A 17,725-nucleotide genomic window follows, 5' to 3' on the forward strand; every position below is an offset into this window, starting at 1 on the left:
GTTTTTAATTTCTGAGTAGTACTCCATTGTATAAATATACCATAACTTCTGTATCCATTGTTCTCTTGAGGAACATCTGGGTAGTTTGCAGCTTCTGGCTATTATGAATAAAGCTGCTATAACCATTGTAGAGCATAGGTACTAGTTATATGTTGGGGCATATTTTGGTATATGTCCAGTAGTGGTTAAGACTGGGTCTTCAGTAAAACTATTTACAATTTTCTCAGGAACTGCAAGATTGATTTCCAAAGATGTTTTAATATCTTGTAGTCCCACCAGCAATGGAGAAGTGTGCCTCTTTCTCTACATACTTGCCAGCATCTGCAGTCACCTGAGGTTTTGATCTTAGCCATTCTGATTAGTGTGATATAGAATCTCTCTTTGGTTTCAATGTTCATTTCCCTGATGACTAAGGATATTGAACATTTCTGCAAGAACTTCTAAGCCATTTGAGATTCCTCAGTTGAGAATTCTCTGCTTAGCTCTGTACTACATTTTTAATAGTATTATTAGATTCTCTGAAGTCTAACTTTTTGTTTTCTTTGTATATTTTGGATATTATCCTTCTCTCAGATGTAGGGTTGGTAAATATCTTTTTTTCCAATCTGTGGTTATCATTTTTTCCTATTGATAGTGTTCTTTGCCTTTCAGAACCTTTTCAGTTGTATGAGGCCCATTTGTTGACTGTCAATCTTAGGGCATAAGCCATTGTTTGGATCAGGAAATTTCCCCTGTGTTTTGTGTTCAAAGCTCTTCCCCGGGCTGGGGATTTAGCTCAGTGGTAGAGCGCTTACCTAGGAAGCGCAAGGCCCTGGGTTCGGTCCCCAGCTCCAAAAAAAAAAAAAAAAAAAAAAAAAAAAAAAAAAAAAAAAGCTCTTCCCCACTTTCTCTTGCACTAGATTTAATGTATCTGGTTTTATGTGGAAGTCCTTGATCCCCTTGGCCTTGAGCTTTGTACAAGGAGATAAGAATGGATCACTTTGCATTCTTCCACATGCAGACCACAAGTGGCAACAATACCAATTGTTGAAAATGCTCTCATTTTCCCTCTGGAAGGTTTTAGCTCCTTTGTCAAAGATCAAGTGATCATAGGTGTGTCAGTTCATTTCTGCATTTTCAATTCTGTTCCATTGATCTACCTTTCTCTCTCTGTACCAATAGCATGTATTTTTTTGTCACTGTTGCTCTATAGTACAGCCTAAGGTCAGGGATGGTGTTTCCCTCAGAACTAATTTTATTATTGTGAATAGTTTTTGCTATCCAGGGAATTTTGTTTTTCCAAACAAATTTGAGAATTTCTCTTTCTAACTCTATGAAGAATTGAGTAGGAGTTTTGATGGAGATTGCACTGAATCTATAGATTGCTTTTGGTAAGATGGACATTTTTATTTTATTAATCATGCCAATCCATGAGCATGGGAGATCTTTCCATTTTCTGAGGTCTTCTGCAGTTTCTTTCTTCAGGTACTTGACGTTCTTGTCATAAAGATTTTTCACTTGCTAGGTTAGAGTCACACCAAGATACTTTATAATATTTGTTACTATTATGAAGGATGCTTTCCCCTAATTTCTTTCTTGGCTTATTTATCCTTTAACTAGAGGAAGGCTACTGATTTCTTAGAGTTAATTTTGTATCCAGCCACTTGACTGAAGTTGTTTATCAGCTATAGGAATTCTCAGACAAAATGTTTGCAGTTGCCTATGTATACTATCATATCTTCTGCAAATAGTGATATCTTGACTTTCTCCTTCCCACTTTGTATCCCTGCGATCTCTATTTGTTGACTGCTCTGGCTAGGACTTCCGAGTACTCTACTGAATATGTAAGTAGAGAGTTGGCAGCCTTGCCTTGACACTGATTTTAATGGGATTGCTTTGAGTTTCTCTGCATTTAGTTTTATGTTGGCTACTCATTTGCTACATGCTACCTTTATTATATTTAGGTCTGTACCTTGAATTCCTGATTTCTCTAATACTTTTGACATGGAGGGGTGTTCTATTTTGTCAAAGATTTTTCATCATCTAATGACATGATTGTGTTTTTTTCCCCCTTTGAGTTTGCTTATATAGTGAATTGTATTGATGGATTTCTATATATTGAACAATCCCTGCATTCCTGGGATGAAGCTAACTTGATCCTGGTGAATGATTGTTTTGATGTGTTGCTGGTTTTGGTTTTTGAAATTTTATTTGCGTTGATTTTCATAAGGGAAATTGGTCTGAAATTCTCTTTCTTTGTTGTGTCTTTATATGCTTTAGCTCTCAGTGTAACTTTTGCCTCATAGAAAGAATTAGGTAGTGAGCCTTCTCAGCCATTAAAGGCTAGGCTCACAACCAAAAATAACAGATAATGGATATTTTAAGTTATTGAAATTTTAATATGTAGGAATTTGTAAGAATTGTGGGATTTAAAATTTATTTAGATTTAGATCTTGGGGATGAATGAAAAAGTAAAGGCTGAGGTTTAACAGTGATGTGTTTGTGTGTCATGTACACATTTAACACAAGCTGGAGTTATCACAGAGAAATAAGTCTCCCTTGAGAAAATGCCTCCATGAAACCCAGTTTTATGGCATCTTCTCAATTAATGATCAAGGGTGGGAGGGCCCATTGTGGGTGGTATTATCTCTAGACTGGTAGTCTTTGGTTCTATACAAAAGCAAGCAGAGTATCATGGGAAACATGTCAGTGACATCCCTCCATGGACTCTGCATCAGCTCCTGCTTCCTGACCTGCTTGAGTTCCAGTCCTGACTTTCTTTGGTGATAAACAGCAATTTGGAATTGTAAGCTGAATAAATCTATTACTCCCAAATTTGCTTCTCAGTCATGATGTTTTCTGCAGGAATAAAAACCCAGGCTGAGATAGATATGGACCTTGAGTTACCGATTTCTAATAATTTTAACACCACTTTTAACTTTTAACAGGGGTGCTATATTTTTCAAAGTATATTTCAGCATCTAATGAAATGAATATGTGTTCCCCCACTTGGGTCTGTTGTATAGTGGATTGCATTGATAGATTTCCATATATTAAAACACCTCCTATATCCCTGGGATGAAGCCTACTTGATCATTGTGAATGATCATTTTGATGTGTTTTCAGTTTTGCTTTGTGAGAATTTTATTATTTTTGCATCAATGTTCATAAGGGAAATTGGTCTGAAGTTCTCTTTCTTTCTTGGGTCTTTGTGAGGTTTAGGCATCAAGGTAACTGTGGCTTTATAGAACGAATTAGCATTCCTATCTAATTATACTATTTCTACTTCATGGAACAATTTGAGAAGTACTGGTATTAGACCCTCTTTGAGATCTGATAGAATTTAACATTAAAATTATCTGGCCCTGGGCATTTTTGGGGGGTTGGAAGACTTTCATTGGCTGTTTCTATTTCCTTGGGGGTTATGGAACAGTTTAAATGGTTTATCTGATCTTTATGTAACTTTGGTACCTGGTATCTATCTAGAGAATTATCTACTTCATGTGGATTTTCCAGTTTTGTTGAGTATAGGCTTTTGCAGTAGGATCTGATGATTTTTTAATTTTCTTCAGGCTCTGTTGTTATGTCTCCCTTTTGATTTCTGGATTTCTGAATTTGTTACTTTGGATACTGTCCCTTTGTCCTCTCATTAGTGTGGCTAAGGGTTTATCTATCTTGTTGAATATCTCAAAGATGCAGCTCCAGGTTTTGTTGATTCCTTGTATAGTTACCTTATTTTCATTAGTTAATTTCATCCCTGAGTTGGATTATTTCTTGCTGTCTACTCCTCTTGGCTGTATTTGCTTCTTTTTTCTAGAGCTTTTAGATCTTCTATTAAGCTGCTACTGTATGCATTCTCCAATTTCTTCATGCAGGCACTCAGAGCTATGAGTTTGCTTAACACTACTTTCACTGTGTACCCTAAGTTTTCATATATTGTTCCTTCATTTTGATTAAATTCTAAACAGGCTTTAATTTCTTTATTCATTTATCCCTTGTCCATGTTAGCATTGAGTAGAGAGCTATTCAGCTTCCATGTGTATGTGGACTTTCTGTTGTTTGTGTTGTTATTGAAGCCCAGACTTAGTCAATGTTAATCTCATAGGATGCATGGGATTATTTTAATTTTCTTCTGTATGTTGAGGGTTATTTCATGATCAGTTATATGGTCAATTTTGGAGAAGGTACCATGAGGTTTTGAGAAGAAGGTATATTCTTTTGTTTTAGGGTAACATTCTTTAGATATCTACTAAATCTACTTGGTCCACTTGGTTCATAACTTCTCTTATTTATTTTTCTCTGTTTAGTTTCTATTTCCACTTCTCCATTGGTAAAAGTGGGGTATTGAAGTCTCCCATTTTATTTTATGAGTTCAATGTGTGCTTTGAACTTCAGTAAAATTTCTTTTATAAATGTAGATGCTCTTACCCTTGAGAGCCTTGATGTTCAGGATTGAGAGTTCATCTTGGTGGATTTTTTTCCTTTGATGAGTATGTAGTGATTTTCCTCATCTTTTTTCTCATAACTTTTGTTTGAAAGTCTATTTTATTTGATACTAGATTTGCTACTCCAGCTTGCTTTTTGGGACCATTTGCTTGGCAATATTTTTTCAGCCTTTTGCTTTGAGGTAGTGTCTATCTTTGTCACTTACGTTTGTTTCATGTATGCAGCAAAATGTTAGGTCCTGATTATGTATCCAATTTGTTATCCTAAGTCTTTTTATTGGAAAGTTGAGTCTACTGATTTTGAGATATATTAGGGATCAATGATTGTTGCTTCTTGTTATTTTTGTTAGAGGGAGAATTATGTTTGCGTGACTGTCTTCTTTTGTGTTTGCTGTGAATAGATTAATTTCTTGCTTTTTTATGTATAGTTTTCCTCTTTGTATTGGAGTTTTCCTCCTATTACTCTCTATAGGGCTGGATTAGTGGAATGATATTGTTTGATTTTGGTTTTGTCATGGAATATCTTGGTTTCTTATCTATGGTAATTGAGAGTTTTGCTGGGTATAGTAGCCTGTTTTGGTAATTTTGTTCTCTTAGAATTTGTATGACATCAGGCCAAGATCTTTTATCTCTTAGAGTCTCTGTTGAAAAGTCTGGTGTAATTCTGATAGATTTGCCTTTATATGTTACTTGTCCTTTTTCCCATACCACCTTTAGTATTCTTTGTTCTCTGCATTTGGCTTTATTCTGTGTATTTGGTGTTTTTATTATCATGTGATGGGAGAAATTTCTTTTCCAGGCCAATTTATTGGGTGTTCTTTAGGCTTCTTGCACATTTCTTTAAGTGAGTGGAGTTTTATTGTATGATTTTATAGAAGATGTTTACTGTCCCTTTGAGTTGGGAATCTTTGCTCTCTTCTCTACCTATTATTCTTCGGTTTGGTCTTTTCATTGTGTCCTGATTTTTTGAATGGTTTTCTTAGAAGCTTCTTGCATTTTCTATTTTCTTTGTCTGTTGTGTCAATGTCTTCTATGGGAACTTCTAATCCTGAGATTCTCTTCAATCTTTTTATATTCTGTTTGTTATTCTTGTGTCTGTGACTACTACTCCTTTTCCTTGGATTTTCATCTTCAGCATTGTCTCCCTTTGTAATTTCTTTATTGTTTCTATTTCCATTTTTAGATCCTGGATGGTTTCATTCAATTTCTTCACCTGTTTGTGTTTTCCTGTAACTATTTAAGGGACTGTTTCCTCTTTAAGGGATTCTACCTATTAATCTTTGCTCCCCAGTATTTCTTTTTTTTTTTTTATTAACTTGAGTATTTCTTATATACATTTCGAGTGTTATTCCCTTTCCCGGTTTCCGGGCAAACATCCCCCTCCCCCCTCCCCTTCCTTATGGGTGTTCCCCTCCCAACCCTCCCCCCATTGCCGCCCTCCCCCCATAGACTAGTTCACTGGGGGTTCAGTCTTAGCAGGACCCAGGGCTTCCCCTTCCACTGGTGCTCTTACTAGGATATTCATTGCTACCTAAGGGGTCAGAGTCCAGGGTCAGTCCATGTATAGTCTTTAGGTAGTGGCTTAGTCCCTGGAAGCTCTGGTTGCTTGGCATTGTTGTACTTTTGGGGTCTCGAGTCCCTTCAAGCTCTTCCAGTTCTTTCTCTGATTCCTTCAATAGGGGACCTATTCTCAGTTCAGTGGTTTGCTGCTGGCATTCGCCTCTATATTTGCTGTATTCTGGCTGTGTCTCTCAGGAGCGATCTACATCCGGCTCCTGTCGGTCTGCACTTCTTTGCTTCATCCATCTTGTCTAATTGGGTGGCTGTATATGTATGGGCCACATGTGGGGCAGGCTCTGAATGGGTGTTCGTTCAGTCTCTGTTTTAATCTTTGCCTCTCCCTTCCCTGCCAAGGGTATTCTTTTTCCTCATTTAAAGAAGGAGTGAAGCATTCACATTTTGATCATCCGTCTTGAGTTTCGTTTGTTCTAGGGATCTAGGGTAATTCAAGCATTTGGGCTAATAGCCACTTATCAATGAGTGCATACCATGTATGTCTTTCTGTGATTGGGTTAGCTCACTCAGGATGATATTTTCCAGTTCCAACCATTTGCCTACGAATTTCATAAACTCGTTGTTTTTGATAGCTGAGTAATATTCCATTGTGTAGATGTACCACATTTTCTGTATCCATTCCTATGTTGAAGGGCATCTGGGTTCTTTCCATTTTCTGGCTATTATAAATAAGGCTGCGATGAACATAGTGGAGCACGTGTCTCTTTTATATGTTGAGGCATCTTTTGGGTATATGCCCAAGAGAGGTATAGCTGGATCCTCAGGCAGTCCAATGTCCAATTTTCTGAGGAACCTCCAGACTGATTTCCAGAATGGTTTTACCAGTCTGCAATCCCACCAACAATGGAGGAGTGTTCCTCTTTCTCCACATCCTCGCCAGCATCTGCTGTCACCTGAGTTTTTGATCTTAGCCAATCGCACTGGTGTGAGGTGAAATCTCAGGGTTGTTTTGATTTGCATTTCCCTTATGACTAAAGATGTTGAACATTTCTTTAGGTGTTTCTCAGCCATTCGGCATTCCTCAGCTGTGAATTCTTTGTTTAGCTCTGAACCCCGTTTTTTAATAGGGTTATTTGTTTCCCTGCGGTCTAACTTCTTGAGTTCTTTGTATATTTTGGATATAAGGCCTCTATCTGTTGTAGGATTGGTAAAGATCTTTTCCCAATCTGTTGGTTGCCGTTTTGTCCTAACCACAGTGTCCTTTGCCTTACAGAAGCTTTGCAGTTTTATGAGATCCCATTTGTCGATTCTTGATCTTAGAGCATAAGCCATTGGTGTTTTGTTCAGGAAATTTTTTCCAGTGCCCATGTGTTCCAGATGCTTCCCTAGTTTTTCTTCTATTAGTTTGAGTGTGTCTGGTTTGATGTGGAGGTCCTTGATCCACTTGGACTTAAGCTTTGTACAGGGTGATAAGCATGGATCGATCTGCATTCTTCTACATGTTGCCCTCCAGTTGAACCAGCACCATTTGCTGAAAATGCTATCTTTTTTCCATTGGATGGTTTTGGCTCCTTTGTCAAAAATCAAGTGACCATAGGTGTGTGGGTTCATTTCTGGGTCTTCAATTCTATTCCATTGGTCTATCTGTCTGTCTCTGTACCAATACCATGCAGTTTTTATCACTATTGCTCTGTAATACTGCTTGAGTTCAGGGATAGTGATTCCCCCTGAAGTCCTTTTATTGTTGAGGATAGCTTTAGCTATCCTGGGTTTTTTGTTATTCCAGATGAATTTGCAAATTGTTCTGTCTAACTCTTTGAAGAATTGGATTGGTATTTTGATGGGGATTGCATTGAATCTGTAGATTGCTTTTGGTAAAATGGCCATTTTTACTATATTAATCCTGCCAATCCATGAGCATGGGAGATCTTTCCATCTTCTGAGGTCTTCTTCAATTTCTTTCCTCAGTGTCTTGAAGTTCTTATTGTACAGATCTTTTACTTGCTTGGTTAAAGTCACACCGAGGTACTTTATATTATTTGGGTCTATTATGAAGGGTGTCGTTTCCCTAATTTCTTTCTCGGCTTGTTTCTCTTTTGTATAGAGGAAGGCAACTGATTTATTTGAGTTAATTTTATACCCAGCCACTTTGCTGAAGTTGTTTATCAGCTTTAGTAGTTCTCTGGTGGAACTTTTGGTATCACTTAAATATACTATCATGTCATCTGCAAATAGTGATATTTTGACCTCTTCTTTTCCGATCTGTATCCCTTTGATCTCCTTTTGTTGTCTGATTGCTCTGGCTAGAACTTCAAGAACTATATTGAATAAGTAGGGAGAGAGTGGGCAGCCTTGTCTAGTCCCTGATTTTAGTGGGATTGCTTCAAGTTTCTCTCCATTTAGTTTAATGTTAGCAACTGGTTTGCTGTATATGGCTTTTACTATGTTTAGGTATGGGCCTTGAATTCCTATTCTTTCCAGGACTTTTATCATGAAGGGGTGTTGAATTTTGTCAAATGCTTTCTCAGCATCTAATGAAATGATCATGTGGTTTTGTTCTTTCAGTTTGTTTATATAATGGATCACGTTGATGGTTTTCCGTATATTAAACCATCCCTGCATGCCTGGGATGAAGCCTACTTGATTATGATGGATGATTGTTTTGATGTGCTCTTGAATTCGGTTTGCCAGAATTTTATTGAGTATTTTTGCGTCGATATTCATAAGGGAAATTGGTCTGAAGTTCTCTTTCTTTGTTGTGTCTTTGTGTGGTTTAGGTATAAGAGTAATTGTGGCTTCGTAGAAGGAATTCGGTAGGGCTCCATCTGTTTCAATTTTGTGGAATAGTTTGGATAATATTGGTATGAGGTCTTCTATGAAGGTTTGATAGAATTCTGCACTAAACCCGTCTGGACCTGGGCTCTTTTTGGTTGGGAGACCTTTAATGACTGCTTCTATTTCCTTAGGAGTTATGGGGTTGTTTAACTGGTTTATCTGTTCCTGATTTAACTTCGATACCTGGTATCTGTCTAGGAAATTGTCCATTTCCTGAAGATTTTCAAATTTTGTTGAATATAGGTTTTTATAGTAAGATCTGATGATTTTTTGAATTTCCTCCGAATCTGTAGTTATGTCTCCCTTTTCATTTCTGATTTTGTTAATTTGGACACACTCTCTGTGTCCTCTCGTTAGTCTGGCTAAGGGTTTATCTATCTTGTTGATTTTCTCAAAGAACCAACTTTTGGTTCTGTTGATTCTTTCTATGGTCCTTTTTGTTTCTACTTGGTTGATTTCAGCTCTGAGTTTGATTATTTCCTGCCTTCTACTCCTCCTGGGTGTATTTGCTTCTTTTTGTTCTAGAGCTTTTAGGTGTGCTGTCAAGCTGCTGACATATGCTCTTTCCTGTTTCTTTCTGCAGGCACTCAGCGCTATGAGTTTTCCTCTTAGCACAGCTTTCATTGTGTCTCATAAGTTTGAGTATGTTGTACCTTCATTTTCATTAAATTCTAAAAAGTTTTTAATTTCTTTCTTTATTTCTTCCTTGACCAGGTTATCATTGAGTAGAGCATTGTTCAATTTCCACGTATATGTGGGCATTCTTCCCTTATTGTTATTGAACACCAGTTTTAGGCCGTGGTGGTCCGAAAGCACGCATGGGATTATTTCTATCTTTCTGTACCTGTTGAGGCCCGTTTTTTGACCAATTATATGGTCAATTTTGGAGAAAGTACCATGAGGAGATGAGAAGAAGGTATATCCTTTTGCTTTAGGATAGAATGTTCTATAAATATCCGTTAAGTCCATTTGGCTCATGACTTCTCTTAGTCTGTCTACATCACTGTTTAATTTCTGTTTCCATGATCTGTCCCTTGATGAGAGTGGGGTGTTGAAATCTCCCACTATTATTGTGTGAGGTGCAATGTGTGTTTTGAGCTTTAGTAAGGTTTCTTTTACGTATGTAGGTGCCCTTGTATTTGGGGCATAGATATTTAGGATTGAGAGTTCATCTTGGTGGATCTTTCCTTTGATGAATATGAAGTGTCCTTCCTTATCTTTTTTGATGACTTTTAGTTGGAAATTGATTTTATTTGATATTAGAATGGCTACTCCAGCTTGCTTCTTCTGACCATTTGCTTGGAAAGTTGTTTTCCAGCCTTTCACTCTGAGGTAGTGTCTGTCTTTGTCTCTGAGGTGTGTTTCCTGTAGGCAGCAGAATGCAGGGTCCTCGTTGCGTATCCAGTTTGTTAATCTATGTCTTTTTATTGGGGAGTTGAGGCCATTGATATTGAGAGATATTAAGGAATAGTGATTATTGCTTCCCGTTATATTCATATTTGGATGTGAGGTTATGTTTGTGTGCTTTCATTCTCTTTGTTTTGTTGCCAAGACGATTAGCTTCTTCTAGGGTATAGCTTGCCTCCTTATGTTGGGCTTTACCATTTATTATCCTTTGTAGTGCTGGATTTGTAGAAAGATATTGTGTAAATTTGGTTTTGTCATGGAATATCTTGGTTTCTCCATCAATGTTAATTGAGAGTTTTGCTGGATACAGTAACCTGGGCTGTCATTTGTGTTCTCTTAGGGTCTGTATGACATCAGTCCAGGATCTTCTGGCCTTCATAGTTTCTGGCGAGAAGTCTGGTGTGATTCTGATAGGTCTCCCTTTATATGTTACTTGACCTTTTTCCCTTACTGCTTTTAATATTCTTTCTTTATTTTGTGCGTTTGGTGTTTTGACAATTATGTGACGGGAGGTGTTTCTTTTCTGGTCCAATCTATTTGGAGTTCTGTAGGCTTCTTGTATGTCTATGGGTATCTCTTTTTTTAGGTTAGGGAAGTTTTCTTCTATGATTTTGTTGAAGATATTTACTGGTCCTTTGAGCTGGGAGTCTTCACTCTCTTCTATACCTATTATCCTTAGGTTTGATCTTCTCATTGAATCCTGGATTTCCTGTATGTTTTGGACCAGTAGCTTTTTCCGCTTTACATTATCTTTGACAGTTGAGTCAATGATTTCTATGGAATCTTCTGCTCCTGAGATTCTCTCTTCCATCTCTTGTATTCTGTTGGTGAAGCTTGTATCTACAGCTCCTTGTCTCTTCTTTTGGTTTTCTATATCCAGGGTTGTTTCCATGTGTTCTTTCTTGATTGCTTCTATTTCCATTTTTAATTCCTTCAACTGTTTGATTGTGTTTTCCTGGAATTCTTTCAGGGATTTTTGCGATTCCTCTCTGTAGGCTTTTACTTGTTTATTAATGTTTTCCTGTGCTTCCCTAAGTGTGTTCATGTCTTTCTTGAAGTCCTCCAGCATCATGATCAAATATGATTTTGAAACTAGATCTTGCTTTTCTGGTGTGTTTGGATATTCCATGTTTGTTTTGGTGGGAGAATTGGGCTCCGATGATGGCATGTAGTCTTGGTTTCTGTTGCTTGGGTTCCTGCGCTTGCCTCTCGCCATCAGATTATCTCTAGTGTTACTTTGTTCTGCTGTTTCTGACAGTGGCTAGACTGTCCTATAAGCCTGTGTGTCAGGAGTGCTGTAGACTTGTTTTCCTCTCTTTCAGTCAGTTATGGGGACAGAGTGTTCTGCTTTTGGGCGTGTAGTTTTTCCTCTCTACAGGTCTTCAGCTGTTCCTGTGGGCCTGTGTCTTGAGGTCACCAGGCAGCTTTCTTGCAGCAGAAAATTTGGTCTTACCTGTGGTCCCGAGGCTCAGGTTTGCTCGTGGGGTGCTGCCCAGGGGCTCTCTGCAGCGGCAGCAACCAGGAAGACCTGTGCCGCCCCTTCCGGGAGCTTCAGTGCACCAGGGTTCCAGATGGTCTTTGGCTTTTTCCTCTGGCGTCCGAGATGTGTGTGCAGGGAGCAGTCTCTTCTGGTTTCCCAGGCTTGTCCGCCTCTCTGAAGGTTTAGCTCTCCCTCCCACGGGATTTGGGTGCAGAGAACTGTTTATCCGGTCTGTTTCCTTCAGGGTCCGGCGGGGTCCTGCCCATCCTGGGCCCTCCCCCACGGGAGCCCAGAGGCCTTATACAGTTTCCTCTTGGGCCAGGGATGTGGGCAGGGGTGAGCAGTGTTGGTGGTCTCTTCCGCTCTGCAGCCTCAGGAGTGCCCACCTGACCAGGCGGTTGGGTTTCTCTCTCACCGGGTCTGGGAGCAGAGAGCTGCTGCGGGCCGGGATCCGCGGGTGGGGGACTTCCGGTAAACACAGAACGTGCTGGGTCCTAGAGAAATTCTGCTTCCGTGTGTCCCAAGCTCACCAGGCAGCTTTCTTGCAGCAGAAAATTTGGTCTTACCTGTAGTCCCGAGGCTCAGGTTTGCTCGTGGGGTGCTGCCCAGGGGCTCTCTGCAGTGGCAGCAACCAGGAAGACCTGTGCAGCCCCTTCCGGGAGCTTCAGTGCACCAGGGTTCCAGATGGTCTTTGGCTTTTTCCTCTGGCATCCGAGATGTGTGTGCAGGGAGCAGTCTCTTCTGGTTTCCCAGGCTTGTCTGCCTCTCTGAAGGTTTAGCTCTCCCTCCCACGGGATTTGGGTGCAGAGAACTGTTTATCCGGTCTGTTTCCTTCAGGGTCCGGCGGGGTCCTGCCCATCCTGGGCCCTCCCCCACGGGAGCCCAGAGGCCTTATACAGTTTCCTCTTGGGCCAGGGATGTGGGCAGGGGTGAGCAGTGTTGGTGGTCTCTTCCGCTCTGCAGCCTCAGGAGTGCCCACCTGACCAGGCGGTTGGGTCTCTCTCTCACCGGGTCTGGGAGCAGAGAGCTGCAGCTCCCCAGTATTTCTTAAAGGAGGCTATTTATGTCCTCCTAAAGTCCTTTATCATCTTCATGAGATGAGATTTTAGGACTGAAGCTTCGCTTTTTGTTTGTATTGGGATATCTAGGGCTTGCGTGGTGGGAGAACTCAGTTCTGTTGTTAGCAAGTAGCATTGGTTTCTATCGCTCATGTTCTTGTGCTTGACTCTTGACATCTGGCTATCTCTAGTGATAACTGGCCTTGCTCTCTCTAACTGGAGAATCTCCCTCTTGTGAGCCTGTGATCTTGTGATCCTTGTGGTGTCAGAATTCCTTGGTGTCCAGCTGTCTCTCTGATCCTGTGATTCTGTGATCTTTTGATCCTGAGATCCTGAGATCCTGGGTTTCTCAGAGCTCCTAGGTGTCAAGCTGCCTCTAAGGTCCTGGGTGTTCCAGAGATCCTGGGAATTGCACTGCCTCTGAGTGTGGGTGTGGTGGGTGGAGAGCCAAAACCCATGGTCTGCTCAGGAAGAGGTGTCAACTGGAAAAAAATCATATCCCTCTGATTCTGAGTCCCTTGGGTCCTCTGGTTCCCAGGGGGTAGGGTTTCCTGTTACGCCAGGTACTGGGGCAGATTGTGGGACCTCGCCTGTGATCCTGGTTGTGCCAGAGCTCATAGGAGTATAGGTGGAGTGGTTGGAAAGCCCACCAGTTCCCACTGTTAGGAGTCCCACTAAACTACCAAGCTAACAGACATAACATATGTCCAGAGGAAGCAAGGGTGTTAGTTGAAATAAACACTCATCCATTGCTAGTGGGAGTGCAAACTTATGTAGCCATTGCAGAAATCACTTTATTGGTTCCTCATGAATCTAGATATAAATCCATCTCAAGATTTATGTATACTATATTTAGGCCTATACCCTGAAATTCTACATAATACTACAGAGTCAGTTGTTCATCCTTGTTTATTACCTCAATTTATAGTAGCCAAATATTGGAAATAACCTAGATGTTCATTAACAGCTTCATAGATCATAAAGGTGATGCACTGACCTAATGGAATATTATTTAGCTGTTTCGGAAAAAGCACATGAAACTCATAGGTAAATTAATGGAGCTAGGAAAAAAATCACTGTGGGCAATGTTACCCACACCCAAAAAGACAAACATTGTGTGTATTCTCTTACATGTAGATGTCAGATTTTAAATCTCCAATGATACTATCTGAAAAGTCACATCAGTTATATATATAGAGAATGGAACTAGGGGATGAAAATAATCTCCCAAGGAAATGGAAATAAAACATATAGTTAAAGATAAAAATATAGGAGACTTAAATGAGAGGATAAAAGGAGGACGGGGAAGAAAATGGTATGCTAACAGAGATTATATGGGAGGGGCAGTTAACACTATGGAGCATTTTAAGACATATGGAAGTTTACTACAGTAGAAGATTCTTTAAATATATACATGCAAAAAACCTAAAAGAGGTCACTAGATAATGACGGGGTGGAGTCCCAATTAGGCATTTATTCCCACTAAGTGAAACCTCCAAAGCCAGGAATAGGATACATTTGATTGAGTTGCTGGCCAAATGAATCTGATGAACACCACAAATAACTCAGGATATTGCCAAAAGTACTGGTTGTTCTCCACATGCTGATGGTTAACCCATATTGGTGACATGAACATTTAAACATCCTGTTGAACACGAAGAAGATGATCTGGTGCCTAATTAGAGCACCAATAAATTTAATCCTCCAATAGACATGATACTATCTGAATAGCCATACAGGTTATTAATAGAGTATGGAAATAGGGGTAAAATCATCTCCCAAGTAAATATAAATAAAACATATAGTTACAGATAAAAATATAAGAGACTTAAATGAGAGAGTAAAAGGGGGAGCAGGTGGAAATAGCAACATGGTAAGTTGGCCTAATAATACTCAGTTAAAGTAGAGTGACCAATATTGAGCATACATTGACAAATACATGTATGTACATATTCATTGTAAATCAATACATATTTAATAAGAGATTCCTAGATAATTGAACAGTATAGTATATTTCATATGAACATTTTATGTGGATAGGTATTTAAACACACTTAGAATTCTTTGCTTTTACAATTCCTAGAGCAACTATTAAAAACTTTAAAGCCTAAACTACAGTTCAGGGAAGGTGTTAGTGACAATGAAATGCAAATGATTAAGTTGGCCCCTATAGGTAGGCAATTACCTCATCCTGATATGCAGTGTGCATTTCTCCCCTACAACAAAATATACTAGGAAGAGACATTATTCACCCAATCCTTTCAGCATTCAGGTAGATGCTGATGGTTAATGAAAAGATCAAAGCTTTGATGCTGTTAGAGTGTATGTCAGAAGTGCAGTGAATTGGTTCCAAATATAAGCACATTGGGTAAGATCGTGGCCCTGTTCTGCTTGAGCCTGAGCAATATTGAGCACCCTGAGCTAATATTTCTAAGGCCTTGGCAATAGGAGAATGAGCATCCATCCAATGGTAGCAGTACCAAATAGGATGAAGAAATCAAGTGGCTCATTATACTTAATTGTAGATTAAAGATTAAGTAGTGGCTGCCATACATACTACTTCAGTAAATATCAATCAATTGTGGAGCAATTTACAGAATTAATATGAATGTGACAGCTGGTTGGTGAGTTCCTGTCTCTGAAGACATCACTTACTTTGGTGCATGACATGCTGAAATTCATCTGGTACCTAACCTGATGATTCCTCCTTTCTTATTAGATGTTATAATACTAAAAGTTATCATAAAATGTGCTGAAAGAGAGCTTTACTTTTATAGTCCTGGTTAACTATGGTTCCTAGTTGCTACTGTGGTTCCACTAAGCCAGGCAATATATAGTCAATGGTTCAATAGGGTGTGAAAGGCCTGCACGCACCCAAATACTTTCTGACATCTGGTTACTATTAGCCAAGTCAAAGGATAATATCATGTGAGAACATAGACTCACTGAAGTGGCAACTGCTATTATTCTTTTAAGTACATGTGAAATGATTCCCAAAATGCATTCTAAACAAATGTGCTCATGCCCTAGATTATAACTGCTGTCACTCAGAGTTGAGCACTAAAATATTTTTTTTCCAATGGGAAGGAAGCTAACAACCAGTTAGCTCTTGAAAATAAGTAAGATTTTTCAAAAGCAGAGTGGAAAAATGCTAAGATATATATACATACATACAAAACATCCAATATATATTTTACCTCATAGAAGATTCAGGGAAAATTGAAGAAGCTAAATTGACTCATTCTGTATTTATGGTTTAGCCTATTGTAACTTGAACTAGAAAACAAACTTAAACTAGTATTTAACTTGACAAAATTTTAACATATTATTTGAATAATTGCATGCAGCCATATTGGATTTGGGCCTAGCCGCTCTTTGAACTGCATGGTTCAAAGTGACTAGGTGACTCTGGGCTGTTTGGCCACAGAGACTCACCCCTAAGATGACTGCCTTAAGTCTTAAGATTGTTGAATGAAAGCCTCTCCCATGAATTTACGGCACAGGAAGATAACATTCAAGGGATGCCTCTGCTCCCTTAGCAGATACCTGTTACCTCCTGAATCAACACCCTCCCTTAGCAGATACCTGTTACCTCCTGAATCAACACCGATGTCTCCTTGCCTGACCTCATTGTCTACCGCCTGACCTCTTTGCCTCCAGCTATCACTGCCTGTATCCGCACCTCCCCCCTGTGTTTCACAAAGGACACTCCCCCTACCTGAAAGCCTTAAAAGCTGTAACATTCACCCCAATAAACGAGACCTTGACAATAGAATCTTGCTTGGTCTCCTTCTCTCGCCCCCCATTTAGGCCCAAGGGTAGCGCCCCTTCGGGACCCTGAATAACTGGGTCCCCGCTGGTGGGGACAAATAATTATCAGATGAAGGAACAAGTTAATTTTTATATAAGGAGAAAATGCCACTAGAGACTGTAAACTCTTGAAATGTAGGTGTGTTTATATGAAGTTAACAGGGAATGAGATAATGATCCTTAGTGACTTGAATTCACAGTTGAATCCAGAGTCTCAGCAGGGACTTACCCAATAACAAATAATGATACTAGGAGGCAGCTGTATAGCTACAAAAGCAAAGTAACCTTGTTATTACTGTACAATAATACTGGTTCAAAGAGGTAAGTTTTGAGTTTTATGGGCAAATCTGATTTATTATTTGGCCTTCATCTTTGGAGAATATTTTATCCCTTGAAAACATATGCAAATGTATAAGCTTTAATAGACACACAAGTAAAGTGGGAGAAGGCAATACACTAGACCAAAACCAAGCTGAATTAACTTGTACTTCCACATTCAAACTCCTATAAATATCCAGGTAACCTCAATTATTGAAAGATTGTTATTTATCTAGCCACTGATGAATCCAGAATCCAGTATTATCTTTAATAGTATAGAAACCTACTATTCAGGCAAATTAAGTCCCTATCTTTGAAGTGCTTTGATGATATATGGTTGGTATTGTCTTGTGGAAATGCATGCTTTGCTTATTGACTAAATGTTCAAATATCACAAGTACCAGATATTTTAGACAAAGAGAAATTATAATGTTAAACTATCTTGACATAAGTGTGCTTATAGTCCTGTGTTGGTGAGCCTTGGTAAACATTTAATTTTTAACTTAAGTAATTACTCACCATGATTCTGTGTAGACAATGATATGATTTCATTCTATCCTGATCCAGTTAGGAAAATAAAAACTGATTTCTTTCTAGTTGTCCCAAGTTGTAATAAGAAAAATTTATCTCAATTTAGTCATATTTCACTGATAGACAATATGAGCTATGTATTAAGGCACCTGACCCATTGTGCATTAGGCAAATAGTAGCAAAACTACCCTATTATATATGTCATAAATGTATATGTGCTCTTAATTTCATTCTGACCCTTTCACAGATAATAATTACTTAAAGTTAGATCAATTTCAGCCTGTCTGAAGTTTATAACCTGATTCTCAACTTCTTATGTGGTCTTAAGTCATTTACCAATTATCAAA

Source organism: Rattus norvegicus, chromosome 1, assembly GCF_021556685.1.
Source record: "Rattus norvegicus strain SHRSP/BbbUtx chromosome 1, alternate assembly SHRSP_T2T, whole genome shotgun sequence".
NCBI lineage: Eukaryota > Metazoa > Chordata > Mammalia > Rodentia > Muridae > Rattus > Rattus norvegicus.